Below are 12,617 nucleotides of genomic sequence, written 5' to 3'. Positions count from 1 at the left end.
TTCTGTTCTTTCTATGTATGCCTTTATCTCATTTTCTAAAACATGTTATCTGAACTTTTCCTGGGGAGGTAAACAAATGTCTATCTGTCTATTCACCCCAAATAGGACATCAATAACAAAACAAAGAACAGATTTTACTCAAGTCTAGTTTGGTACATGAACGTGTTTAATTATCGTTACTTACAAGAGCAAGGGCCACTTAGCAGTGGTTACTTCATTGAAGACAATGCCTCATTCTCAACAACTGTTGATTATCTATACATTCTCAGGAAGGGATGGTGTGCCCAGGAACTATCAACTCTCCATCAATCCCTGGGGACTAGGGCAGCCTCATGAACCTCTCCTCTTCTCTGTGAGGGAAAGTTAACGGTTCCAGCCATGTGCAGGTCTTTTGTGGGTAATCGCAGCTGCTGAGAGTTCACTGAGGCAGAGGCTGCATCATACCTGGGTGTCGAATACAACTAGCTTACCTCTATAGTCACAACTAGACTTTCGTACTAAATAAACTGCTATATCCAGGATTTAAGATTTTGAAAGCTATCTGTTGGCACAGCTTGTCTTTTATTTTGTCCAATGGGTTTGTTCTGGGTTCAGTAAGACCATTAGGACTCTTCAGTTTTAAGGAAACATGCTTAAATCTCTATACTGACACTCACTTTCAAAAGCCTTCTCTTTTGTGAGGTGAGAGAGGCTCACTCATCATTTTCAAGTGTTTTAAAAATTGGTAATTAGCAGAGGAGGCCTTAAAATATACTTAAAAAGTGACTGACCTTCACAACAGGAACATACAAAAAACCCTGATTCATTTCTTTTAAGACGATTCTCCCCTCCTGTAAACAGGAAACTGTAATATGTACATTTATATATGAAGGCATAATCAGCCTTAGCAATACTGCTGTGAAGTACATGGGGAGAGGTGTTTTCTATTTGTTTGACACATACTCTCTTCCATGGACAGGCAGGGTGGAGCTGGGTAAATCCTACCACACTGGCTCCTCTGTCATGCTGCTGTGGAATTGGAGCATCAGTACAGTTTCTCCTGACCTCATGTAAATGTTGGATGCTGTAATCTCCCTGTAAGCATATTTTACTATTTATTTCTCCCCTCTTTCTTGCTGTCTAAGACTGGATAAACTACTGGTAATTGTGTTTGTTCTTAAGTTTATGCTTACTTTTATGAGGTATTATGGATTTTAGCTTTTTAAAAGATCATAGGAAAGAAAGAACATTTTTAAAATGTGTGATTATAAATAATGTTGGGACACTTTGTTTGAGGTAATGGTCACTGTAATGTTGAAGTTGGTTTCCGAGATGTACTCCAGCTCCTCCTCCTCCTAAGAGCTCCGAAGTGACAGAGGCAGGAGCAAAGGCTTTTTTTGAGGCAGTCTGTGTTCATCAATGCCTACTGTTCTCCCTAGGGCCCCGGAAAGGCTGGAGCTGGGTCCTACCTTTCATTTGAACTGCTTTTACTAGGAAATGTCCTCACCTGGATGTTATGGCTGTGTTTGATCAGTCCCTGACCCTACATGGTCTGTCTTGGCTCAACTCTCATGAAGGCAGGGATAGGCTGTTTTGAAATTATGTTAACTCTCTGTTACCTTTTCTGCTGATTATTTGTCTAACCAAAAAGCAAAACCAAAAAACCCCAAATTTCTGGCCTATTGTCATGTTTCTGGGTAGTGTGTACTAATGACATCTAGTGAGTGCTTAGGAAATAAAATTTTACTTTAATAAATCCTAAATGTAATATAATAATGAAGGAAAACTAGTAGAGAAAAAACGCAGAATGAATTTTGAAGCTACACCTAATAAACAAGTATTTAATTCTTAATTTTCTTCCATTATTTCTTGTCGATTTCAAATGGCAACAAATTAGTTATTTATGCTAACCTGAAAAAATCCAGATCAAAATTGTGAGTTTCTTTTCTGATGGTAGGACTGTGACATTCTCTGTGTCATGACAATATCTAAGTAATGCCTGCTATGTAAAAGTCACTCTCTTTACAGGACACTGCACTATCAATCCCTCTCCAGAGCTGCTTTTGCACGGAACTCAGACTCTACTGAACCTTGGCCGTCTGTTTTTCCATCAGGTACCCCCTTTGCAGTTACTGCTCAGACATGCCACGTGTGCATTTGGGGATGGCACACAGAGGACTAGCAAAAGGTACAGAGCTCTGTTGTACCAGCACATGTATTGTAAGGAAGTAGCTACACCGCAACTGCTTTGCTCTTTTATATTCCAGGCAACACACTGATGAATATAATTCATAATGAACATATTCAACATTTTTTCCATCAGTTCAATACATTATTCATAAATATTAGAGATGGGAAAGACTTAGTAGATTATGGAGTGTAGACCTCTTCTTTTCACTACCCTTTTCCTCAATTGTTGATACCAGCTCAAAAACCAAAACCAAAACCTAAGCCAAAACCCACCAATAATTACAAAATAAAATAAACAAAAGATACAAAAGGAAAGCAGAAGGTGCTTTTATGAGTACAAAGGAGAATGCAGAGGCTTATATCCTGGCAAAGCTGTAGGAGAGGGAATCTCAGCCTTTACCTAGCTAGAGGGCTGAGTATGGCTGACTCCTCGTGAGTCAAGCAGGCCAAGAGAGAGGAGCACCACTTTTTGTCCTTGAGGCTGCAATTCGTACAGCCTGATGGCAAGTGTTCACTGTCTGACTCTGCAATCTGGTGTGAATTTAGGACTCAGATACCCCAGCTACCTCTGGTTAGGACTCCGGGCACTGATGAGAACTATGAGGAGAAGATGTATAAATGAATAGAGTGAAAACCACTAGAGGATGCTCCCTGGGATTTTCTGTACCATCAAGATAGGAAGACTCTGCAGATGCTCCTGTCTCTCTAGAGGACTAAATGCATGCATTTTAATATTCCCAGCAGCTGGTTCCTGTTGAATGCCATCAGGATGATTCAGCCACCCACCAGGAACACCAGGAACAGCAAGTGCACACACAGAAAACTGCAAAACTTTCTTCTTTTGATGCCAACAATATTACTCTGGCAAAATCGAAGCTCTTCATTGAATTACCAGCTCCCCTAAATGTGACCTTGTTTCTCTCACAAATACCAGCTCTGTCTCACATAAGTGGAACGCTGGCAGATTAAAAGGCAACACTCTTCCTGACTTCAGCATAAGTCATCCTTTACATGCCCACATTTTTGACTTTGTTTTCATTTTCTCACTGTTCACCAATACCTTGAAGGACTAGCACCCATATGCATTAAGTTTCCCTTGTATGCTGCTCTGCCTACAGTCAAACCCTTGCATTTAATGTTAGTTATATCTCTGCCTTTATATACTTCTACTTAAGAAAATCATTTTCATGTATTTATTGTTTTTCCCCTTATAAAATATGTGTTACATGTTTGGAAAAACAACAATGTATAGGAAAAATGTATATTGACCAAAAACCTCATTAATAGAGAAATTACCACACCATATTTTGAACAATTAAAATTTCCTTACTTGCCTACTCTTCAAACTTAGCTAAGATTAGACCATTAAGGGGAAAAAAATAACCAAAGATGTCAGCTAGTGATCACCAAGCCTCATTGCTGTTTTCAGGTCTCTAAAGTAAAATTTAGCACATTCAGCACAGAGTCAGGAGCTCTCAGTAGCCACGAAAACATATAGCTGAAGAGGGAATCTATAAATGTAACGAATACACAATTGGTTTATAACCAACACAGCCAAAATTAAATTTGAGATCTTGACCAGCTCTCCGAAGTGAAAGTTTCTAGACCAAGTTACAGACAGAGTAATAACAATATCATTAGTCACATAAACCATGAAGAGAAGCGGACACTTCTGAGGCTGCTGCAAAGAGCCATCCTAAGTACTGGAGGTCTGTGGGGACCCTTAAAGATAGTGTGGCGCTGAGAGTCCACAGCCGACAACACTGACTCTTTTATGGTGCATGTGAGCCAGCACTGGCTAAGACCACCACTGTCCTAAACCTCTGGGAGAGAATTTAAGGAGGTTTGTGAGGAAGAAGCAGGTTAATAGGGGCTTGCATAAGGATATTCTATATATTTTTTTTATCCAGCTTCTATTATGTAAAAGTCATTCTGTACATTGAGCGATAAGATGCTGAACTCAATTTATTTTTCTCTCTTAATATAAGGGAAAAACCTAGAAGCAGGGCAATAGTAGTGATAGTACTAATAAATTTGATATTGAGTAGTAACCATGGGCTACTCACTATGCTAAACACCTTATGATGACACTTCCTAAAAATCTTTATAATATCCAAGCAAAGTGACCATTATTGTCTTGCTTACAAAGATGGAAAATGAGCCTCAGTAAAATTATGTACATTGCCCAAAATTATATAGAATTGCTTTTCACTTTATAAACTAGAAGCTGATCTATGAAACAATATGACAAGAGTCTGTAAAATATACAAGGTGTCATATTAAAGAGGGAGAATTTGCTTCTGTACTCTGAGGAGAAAGGGATGAAAAATGTGGAGCACGCTCAGGAGACAAGGAGGAGCTTGGGCTGTAGTATGTGTCAGCTCGGTGAATCAGCAAAGCCTGTTAGACCCTGGGGACTAAATGCACGAGCTGAAGAGACTCATTGGGAGGAAGCCTTTTTCTTTTATAGTGGTGACTATAAAGTTCTTTCCTTCCCTTCCTCTCCTTTTCTTCTTCTCCTTGTCTTGTTTTTATGGGGTAGGGAGCAGTGTAAACGCTAGAAAGTCTCTAGGATTTGTACAGTGTTTTTCTACCATTTTCCAAAATACAAAGGTATCCTCACCACACAGGCTAACCTGTGCCCCACTTAAGGTGAGGTGATTGATGCCAAGACAGGAACCCAGAAGGCTTGGTGCCTTTGTTCTCTTTCTCAGTTGCTTCTGGAATATCAACCCTCTCCAGCTCTACAGGTCTGTCCTGGGTGGGAGAGCACAGCGGCCAGGGAACTTCCCTTCATGTCCCACTTTTACCTTTCTCATTTGAAGAACAACCTGTCACTTTGCCATGTGTGAGTTTTCTTATTGGCAAAATTAGTGGTTTAATCCCAGTAATAAAATTATTCTGTTAGGCCCCTGGTTCTCTGCAAAGCTCACTGCTTTCCCCTGTTTAGAACACATGGTATATGTATAGCACATTGGTCCAGATAAATCAGTACAGCATCACTTTCTCTGTTCTAAACTTTCCTGTTAAAATTCAAACCACACACACACACACATGTACAAATGCATGCACACATATACACGTATATAAAAAGAATAAAATTTACATGGCCTTGCATCCGACAGTCCAAAATTCTTTCACTGAGATACTTTAGGCTCATTTAGTCTTTGAGATACAATGAGCATGGTTCTATGACACTGATATTTGCTTTTGGACATTTAAAGCTGAGCTTTTTAAATTAATCAATAGCATGACAACTGTTCTAGCAGTTCCATGCCTATGACTCTTTAAGCAGATATGCACAGCATCTCCTTATTACCATTATTGTCCTGGACAACCGAAGCTTAAGGTGTTACTGTAATTCCCTGGAAGAGTTGAATTCTGTTGTTGATTATACCCGATAGGAAAAGTACTGCCTCTCTATCCATTTTAAAATTAATTGACTCTTCTTTTCCCTATCTGTTAATACTGTTCCCAGCCAGAAGCTTTAAGCATCTCCAATAACTAATCATTAGTCCCTACCCTGTCACAGCCTCTGAGTCGCCCCTCCTGACCTTGCCCAATGAGTTCACTCTTACTGATGTAATCACACATGCGTCTCTGTAGTTACATCCGTCATGGTGCTTGTTAGAATTATCATCATCCCTACTGTACCTTAGTTCAACAAAATTAAATGTGTTTGGACTTTGTCGTCTTTATTTCTTCAGATAGTTTCAAGTAGATATGTTATTTTACATGATCAATAAATACTTTGTCCGTGAAATGATTCTGATATAGTAACAACAGATTGCTAATTGGGAGAAAAAAAATCTTAAGACTAGAGTGAATTTTGTAAATTCAGATAGTGGCATTTCAGTGACCTTGAATCCATAGGTTCAGATTTTCTTAATGTCAACTTAAATCCCTCAGAGTAAATTAAAGCAACAAATATAAAATATGTATATCTATGTATGCATTGAATTCAAGTATTTTTTGAAAAGGATATTAAATCTGATCCACACTGACCATTCATTGACTTTCTGATGTAGCCTAAAACATTTCTTTGCTTTAAAGCCTGTTTTTTGTTTGTTTGTTTGTTTTTAAATTTGCTTTTGTAGTATAAAGACTGTAGAGTGGTAATGTCCTTCACAGACAATACCATATCTTTTAACTTCTGTTCTTTTTATGGTCATAGTATGTGCATGCATATAAATAAATGCACAACAGTGTAGCTCCAGAAATGTTTACCCTAAACTCTAAAAACACAGCTTTAATAGAACACTGGATAGCTGGCCTCTCATCAGTCCTGTTTACGTTAGAAGGCTCCGAGGGCCGCCTTATAAAAGATATAGTCATTTATTTTCACATTTAATCAGAAGTGTAGAGTTTCAGAACTGGGAACAGGCTGCAGGTTGCTCTCTCCTGGTTATTTCTGGCTTTAAGTATATTGATCATTTTATCATTTTCTTGTGTTAAACTGCTTTAAACACAGCACAAATGTTATTCTCATCATGCCAGAAATGGGTTTGGAATTGATTTTGATTTTCCATTAATTTTACTCTTTGCTCTCTGTGAGAAGTTTTTCACTTGTTTAAATTCAGAGAGATACTTTTGTTTAAAAGATGTGAGAGAACAACACTTAGGGAGCCTCAGCTGGCCCAGGAAACTCAGATATTCTACTTTACAGAAGCTAAGTTATTGAATTTACTACCACGGACTTCACCGAAATTAGGGAAGACTCATTCATGTGAATGCAGTTTCAAGGGCTTCCTCCCTCTTCTCTCCACAGAAGTACTCAGAAAGCATGCATCTTCTGAGAAGCCCGCCTGATTGGTCCGGGCTGGCACTGTTTCAGTGTTTGGCCTACGGCGGCTGCTTAGGAAGAATTTTGTCTCATCCTCTCTATTTTCCTGGAGTATATCAAACGCAGACACGTGGTGTGCAAAGGAAATCCAAGTCCTTTAAAAATGCTACTTCTTTTGCTAGAAAGGCCAATGCCAGTTCTATTTTGGCCAAATGATCTTATCGAGATTTAACAAGAGATACCCAATAACACCTCCAGTCTGTGAGAAGACAGAGCAAGAAAGAAAACTTATTACATCTTGCATGCTTATATTTTCCCTCCTGGCACCAGGGAAGAGCAATGATCAAACTTATTATTGGTACTGAAGATAATACAAACTGACAAGAATGCTGTGGCAATTACTCATTTTGATTAATTTAAAGAGAAATAAACAAGTATTTCTTTCTATATTAAAATAGACGCTAGAGATCTATTTTCAATCATTGTTGAAGGTATATTTGCTCTTATAAAAACACCTTCCAAGTCTGCCTTGCCGTCCACGGTGCTGTCACAGTCCAGAATTTGTAGCACTTCAGCCAGATTCTCTACACTAACTAGACGAAACAATTGCATTACAGCATTAAGATTCCTTTGCGGAGACAAATGAAAGTAGAGCTGTACAGTTGAAATAGCTTGAAAGGCTTGTCACGAACACAGCCAGACACTGTACATGCTATATGTTTTCCTAGGGTTATAGTCCTTTGCAGGAAAATGGTTAGGCTTTAACTTCACACTTAGGAGTATCAAGAACGAGAGGGAGAAATTTAGCTATGTAAACCTCACTTCCCACCCTATCCTTACTGCTCCTCTGCAGACTTGTGTTTCTGAACAAATGCTTTATGTCTTCAAAAGTGCCAGAAAATTCTTTCTCCAGCTACACAGGCTTTGATTTTATGTGTGTATCATGACACACCTTAAAACAGAGTCCCACAAACTGCAGTGGGACATTAATTTAACTGCAGACTTAGGGGGAAGAGCTCCATCTACTGAGTCAGTTAGATCACAGTTTGAGCCCTATAGTTCTCCCCTTCTTTCCTTTAACCCTGAGAAGCCCTGGAGAGAACAGATAAGTTACAGACACACCCATCTAAATAACTAGTTGTGAGCCCAATGCTCTTTTAGATATTTCCCAGATGCCTGAAGCTCCCTTTCCTTGTCGTTCCCTGTTTTCAAAGCTTCCCATGTTTCAATATAAAGCGAAAACAGAACGCTTTGCTGTGTGAAACATCTCTCAGAGGCAATAGAAAGTCATTGACAGTGAAGAAAAAGCCTTAGCTAGGTGAAGAAAATATGCACGAAGAAAAACTCTGTCCCTGGCAGGTTGAATAAACTTGGAAAAAAAAAAAGAGTAGCGTCCTTACTCCTCCTACTTTGTGTGATTTCTGAGAAAGGCTACAGCCCCCAGGACCAGCTCTCTGGTTCGTTGTGGCTGCAGTGTTGCTGTGGCATTGAAAATTTGCTGTGGCTTCCTAAGATTATAGGGAAATGCATCAGCAAGCCAAAAAAGTCACAAACAAAATTTAAAAGGGGGGGGGGGGAGAAAAAGCATGAAACAGCTGATTTTATTGGAAAAGGTCTTGGCATTTCCCTACATATGCCACAATTTTCTTTGGTAGTTCTTAGTTCTATAGTCAGAAAAATTATCATGGCATACTTATTATCGTTGTTTTTTTTTTCCCGGGTTGCTAATGTTACAACCTGGACAAATGAACCCACGAGATGCAAGGTAAAGATGGTATCTTCGGTTTGTCTGAAAGCTTTCTAGGAGATCACAGGTTTAAAAGTTTCTTCCTCAAAATACTAGTGACATTTAGAAACACACAGTCTCTCTAATTAAAAGAAAAGGAAAAAAAATCAAAATAAAAAACCCAAACCACTTGTTAACACATTAACAGATATGCAATAAAGCAAGTGATATCTGAATAAACTTCCACATTAATACATCTCATAAAATGCAGGAGTGTGTAAGACCTATGAAATAGAAATTAAGGTAACTTATAAGAACATAAACAGATGTTTAAAAGCATATGTGGTTAATAATCAGAGAGAGGCAACAGTTTATTGGATTTTCAAATTACAAAAAATGATAAAATAACCAAAGTTTTCTAATTTTTTCTTTTATGTAAAAGCAGAATTAATATAAATGTTAAGTGGCTTTGTGTATCTTTCGTTGTATATGCAAGTATGCATGCATGTGTGCTAATACATACCTGCACGCACACACACACACACACACACACACACACACACACACCCTTGCATATAGTAATGTTGATTGGCAATGGAAGATAATATGACAAATGAAAAGTAAAACTCTAAATGAATTCAAATTAAGTATTGAAAATATCAGTAGGCTACTTATAGGCATCTTAATATTCTTTTTAATACACTAAATTTTCAAATTTAATCTTAAACCACTTAAAGAAAACCAAATTAGAAAAGCATTGCATATCAAAATGTATTTTGTTAAAAAATACAATTATTTACATTTTTTATAATTTATTATAATTAATAAAACAAAAATACAAAAAGAAAACAAGCAAAATCCCAAATGGCTAACTATATTTTTAAAAAATGTTTTCAAGACAAGTTCAGTTCTGAATCACAAATAAATATGAGAAATTTCATCTTAGAGGGTGACTTGTTTGGGTAGTTATGAAAGCCCCACAAATGGAAGAAAAAGCTCTACCATAGCTATCACAAACAGCTAGTGAAGAGCTACATTCTAGTAAGAATCAGTCAGAATTACAGCGCTTGAGAGGGACACTGCAGACCTGATAGAGCTGACTACATGAAGCACCATCACACCGAGTCATGGAGGTAAAGCTCCCAGGAAAACGGGAAGAGTTACCATCAGTGACAGGAAAGCCTGCACTTCAGCAGCAATGACCACAACAACAACCAAGAAAAGAACACCTGGGCATGTCTCTGCAGAACTGCAGAAGGAAAGTAGAGGACCAAGGCAATGAGAGGAGAATCTTCTTCTTTTGTCATTTGCCTTTGGAAGGCTGGCTTAAGGGGGAAAAAAAAAAGCTCGCACAAAAGATACATGTGTTCCTTCTCTGGTATTATTACAGGCCCACCTAGATTTAGCTTTCGATTCCAGATGAGATCAGACATGTTCAGACTAGCACATCTTTGCTCTGGAAGCACTGAGCTTCCAACATTTTACTGGCAAATTCGCGTATCCCTGAATTTATGCACAATAGATGTCCCTAAAAATCTGCAAATCTTATCTTTCAGGCTAATTCCTCATTGAGTTAATTTTTTCTCCATTTACTCTACTAGCAATAAGCCAGAAAGTTAAGGAGGCAACTCGTATAGGAAAGAAAAGTTGAATAGTACTTACCCTAAGTACAGTGTGCAAGCCTTAGTGGGCAATTCACTTTTTCTCTATGAGAGTTAGAAGGGTATCCAGGTCTGAACTCAGCTCTTGCCCCTTTCCCTTCTGGAAAACTGAGTAGACTCACTGAAGGTGCCTCAGAGAAGGATCACACAAATCGACAGCCTTACCTGTGGCCATTCAGAAGACTGCACTTTGGTGTGTATTTAAAACTATGAATAAAGTCAGAGACAGCGCATGCTCAGCAGGCAATTTAAAAATATTTATAACATTGTTGTCTCAAAAACAAATTTCCTCAAATAAAGCAAAACTCACATTTCTTATCCATGCCAAGTTTAACATTCTGAGACAGAGCTGTTTTGGAGTTTTCCGTTGGGAGAAAAAGGTTTCTAAAAAAAAAAAAATTTTTTTTCTTTTCTTTTTTTTTTTTTTGAGCCGAAGGAGAATAGTTTTTCCTTCCCCTTTGGGTAGTCTTAAAGGGGTGGAATAAATTTCTCTTTGAGTTTCAACAAAATTCACCATTGGTTATGAAAAGACACTGCACATTAAAGGTTCATAAAAAATAATTTCAGAACAAGTAACAAGAAACTAAAAGCTACAGGTCTGAAGCATGTAGCGGTCACCTGAACCTTTAAGGCAGTCTCGTGCGTTGTAATACAAACACATCCACACACAATCAGTATCTGATATGTTCTGTATGGCAAGAATAATGTATAGACAACCTTATACTATTGAGAGAAGTTATACTTTTATTTTTCTAACTAAAATCTGAACTCTTCAAAACTGAAAAAGAAGCACATCAAATTTTACGGTAAATCGATAAATAATCATCTGTATAACTGTTCTTCATTGCTAGCATGAAAAGGTAACTGATCAAACATTGATCAGTTAAATTTTGAGATATACAAAATAAAAATTTGATTGAGTTAAGGTTTTAAAAGTACTAATTGCAGCAGGAATGCCTGTCTCTCTCCTGTCTGGCAATTTCTCCTTCTCTGCCTTGCATGCCCTAAATACCCCATTTACCATCTCTCACCAAACCCTGAGCGAACAGCCCCACCGATCTCAAAGAGCGTATTTAAACCTCTTACTTCATTCTTAAGTCTCTGAATGGACTGCAACTCCTGCTCCACTTTCCAGTGGTGCTCAGCTGGCCTCACAAAAGCTCCACAGACATGTCCTTAACTATCTCTGATGTTTTCCAGCTCAACAGAGTGCCGGGAGGGGGGTGGCGGGGGGAATCAAGGATTGAAAAAAAGTTTATTAAAGTGAAACTAGGAGTGTAGATTTGAAGAAGTTGCCTCTACTTTTATTTCCCTCCCAACTCCGCACAGGTGTTTCCTAACTCACACTGCTGAGCGTACTGCCGAGGAGGAGGGGAATATGAAGGTGAGGGAGTGGGCCAAGGTCTGACCAGCAGGCATTTAGGAGCTGCAGCCTCCCGTGGTAATGGATGTGTTTAAAAATGGACCCCCAAAAAAGCACAGAATGAGGTTTCTTTTTGGCAAGTGATTAAACCACTATACCGAAATAATTAAAGCTTTGTCCTTAAATAAAACATCAGGTCAACAGAACAAAAACAAAGATAAAAATTGCACACACATATGCATGCGTGCACACACTCTACACACATACACAAAACTAGCGAGTGAGGGAGAAGGAAATTAAATAAAAGAAAACAAACAGAGTCCTAACAGGCCATTCTCCAAAAAGAAATCTAAATAGAAAGTCATATGATATCTGATAGTGCAGGACACGTCGCCAAGCACCAGAGCGGATTGCCTCCAGGAAGAAAGGGCCAGTGTATTCCAGTTCAAAGAGCTTTTCTTTCCTCCTCCTCTAGTTTTCTCCCCTTTCTCCTCGACTGTGAATGTGTTCCTCTCAGGTCAGATCTACCAAGAATCCCAGAATGACAGCTATCACCTTTCAGTGTGCTCTGCCGGTGCAGCTCGCTGATGGGAGCTGCCTGCCTGTGTTAGAGCAAGGGGAGCCACTGCTGCCTTCAGCAACAAACAGCCTCTTCCTAGTCCCTCTGTCCCTCTGAGAAAACAATCTGGTCACATCAAAAACCAGAAAGAGAGGGAGAGAGGGAGAGAGAGAGGGGAAGGGTAGGGAGAAGAGAGACACACACAAACCCAAATATGCAGGTACAACAGCTCCAGCAACAGAAAAGGTTCAGAAGAAAAAAAAAGAAACCAAGTCTCTTGGGGGGGGGGCGGGGGAGGAAAAAATTTCCAAACCTCTTTGCTTTCAATCTAAAACTTTTTAAAGACTTAGTTTCTT

The 12,617-nt window shown here is 38.8% G+C and overlaps 1 protein-coding gene across 36 annotated transcripts in view; it reads right to left on the bottom strand.

Moving 5' to 3' along the window:
* The window catches only part of Zbtb20 (zinc finger and BTB domain containing 20), a 766,528-nt gene that overhangs the window by 102,236 nt on the left and 651,675 nt on the right, over positions 1-12,617 (bottom strand). For 2 of the 36 annotated variants that reach the window (XM_075962817.1, XM_075962950.1), the window contains exons 1-2: positions 11,426-11,545; positions 10,341-10,546 (exon numbers count right to left, since the gene is read on the bottom strand). The exons of 28 other annotated variants lie outside the window; for them this stretch is intronic. The gene's annotated coding sequence lies outside the window, so the exon portion shown is untranslated. Of the gene's footprint in view, positions 1-10,340; positions 11,387-11,425; positions 11,551-12,617 lie in introns of those variants that run through there. 6 more of the 36 variants (XM_075962968.1, XM_075962811.1, XM_075962871.1 and 3 more) reach the window with 6 other exon arrangements.

The sequence above is a fragment of the Microtus pennsylvanicus genome, chromosome 1 (genome assembly GCF_037038515.1).
Source record: "Microtus pennsylvanicus isolate mMicPen1 chromosome 1, mMicPen1.hap1, whole genome shotgun sequence".
Taxonomy (NCBI): Eukaryota; Metazoa; Chordata; class Mammalia; order Rodentia; family Cricetidae; genus Microtus; species Microtus pennsylvanicus.
The sequence above is the reverse complement of the archived record's forward strand: the minus strand, read 5'-3'. Positions and strand labels throughout refer to the sequence as shown.